The sequence below is a fragment of the Arachis hypogaea genome, chromosome 12, assembly GCF_003086295.3.
Source record: "Arachis hypogaea cultivar Tifrunner chromosome 12, arahy.Tifrunner.gnm2.J5K5, whole genome shotgun sequence".
In the NCBI taxonomy this organism is placed as follows: domain Eukaryota; kingdom Viridiplantae; phylum Streptophyta; class Magnoliopsida; order Fabales; family Fabaceae; genus Arachis; species Arachis hypogaea.
In genome coordinates, this window is record NC_092047.1 from 29,735,859 (window position 1) to 29,738,032 (window position 2,174).

Here is a 2,174-nt window from a genome sequence, read left to right on the forward strand (position 1 = left end):
GGAACCACAACCCCCGTCCACTTGCAAATCTCAGCATGCACCGAGGACGGTGCAATCTTTAAGTGTGGGGAGGTTGATACCAATCTCCGTGGGTTAGTACTTTCCTGTCTCAAACACCAATATTTTATTTTCTTTGTTAATTGTTACATTTGCATATTTAATTGCATGATTATTTGATTTTATGCATTTAGTTACTACTTGGTTGAAGTAATATTTTCTTTTTCAAGAAATTTTTATACTATTTCACTAATTTAAATTGAAAATTTTTTTTTGTTAAATTTGTTTGAAGTTGTATTTGGAACATGGTTTTTGAGTCAAAGAACACACAACCTGTGAGATTTTGAGCTTATTTACATGGTTACATTATTTAACCATAAATATTTTATTCCTATGTGTTCCCTTCTCTATGATTGTAATCTATATTTTGTTCCAACCTATATGTCCATTATTTAGTGTATTTACATGCTTGCATATGATTGAGGCCATTGTTTGATTTTAGCTCACTTATCCCAAATAAGCCTACCCTTTAAATCACCATTGTCAGCCACTTTGAGCTTTTTAATCCCCATTTATTCTATATTTTACCACATCACTAGCCTTAAGCGGAAAACAAATTAATTATCCCAATTGAATCTTTGGTTAGCTTAAGATAGTGTGTTAATTAAGTGTGGGGAAATTGTGGGAACATGGGTTAATGAGGGAATGTATCATGTTTCTAATTTATTTGAATATTGGGAATTTGGGAACCTACTCATAAAAAACCAAAATAGAAAAATAATAGAAAATCCATGTGCATTGATAAGATATGTTTATTTCTCTACAAAAAAAAAAAAGAGAGAGAGAAAAAGAAAAAAATATATATATATAATATAAGTAAATAAATAAGGGGACAAAATTACCCCAATATTAAGTTTAATAAAAGATCAATGCACATGTGATAAAAATTAAAGAAAATTTGGTACATGAGTATGGGAATTATACAAAAGTGGGAATTATGGGTAGCTAGGCATGAATTTAAAAGTATATATAGTATATGTATATTAGGTGAGAGCTTAGGTTAATTAAAGATTCAATTTATAAAACTCACTTAGCCATATATATACATTTACCCTTACCTTAGCCCCATTACAACCTTGAAAAAGATCTCATGATGTTTGCATTGGTATATTAAATTTTGTTGATTGGTTAGATGAAGAACAAGGTTTAGAAAGCATGACTAGAGAAGAGTAGAGTGAATAACCCTATACACTTGAGAGATTAGAGTGATATACACTTCCAGTGAGGGTTCAACGCTTAAATTTTATGTTCCCTGCTTTCATGAGCTGTCTTCTTACAAGTTCACTTGCTTTTTATTGTATGATTTGAATTAGTGGAATCTGATTTATATTTGTCTTGGAGAACTTATTTACTTTTGACCAAGTAGATAGAAATATTCTGCATATATTTGCATTCATATAGGTAGATTGCATTTCATACATCTCTATCATTCCTCTTCATCTTTGTAGTTTCTCTTGAGCTTAGCATGAGGACATGCTAATGTTTAAGTGTGGGGAGGTTGATAAACCACTATTTTATGGTTTATCTTGTGCTCAATTGAGTGGTTTTTATCTACTCTTTACCCACTTATTCATATTATTTGCATGGTTTTACATTTGCCTTCCTAATTATGTGCTTTGATTGAAAACATGCTTCTTTGATCTTATATTTTCTTATTATTAATCCTCTCTTATTACCATTAGATGCCTTGATATGTGTGTTAAGTGTTTTCAGATATTATAAGGCAGGAATGGCGTGGAGGATGGGAAGAAAGCATGCAAAAGTGGAAGGAATGCAAGAAGTTGGAGAAATTGCTAAGCTGTCCAGCCTGACCTCTCTGCACTCAAACGACTATAACTTTAGCTACAGAGGTCCAAATGACGCAGTTCTAGTTGCGCTGGAAAGATAACGTCCGGGGCTTCGATTTGATATATAATATGCTATAGTTCCCCTGACGCTAGGCAACGCGACCGCGTGATCCATGCGGCCGCATCACAGTGATGGAAATCCAGCGTGGCAAAATTCGAAACCAGCGAATTCTGGACTGTTTTTGACCCAGTTTGCGGCCCAGAAAACACAGATTAGAGGCTATAAAGTGGGGAAATGCATCCATTCATGGAGAGGCTCTGATAATTCAT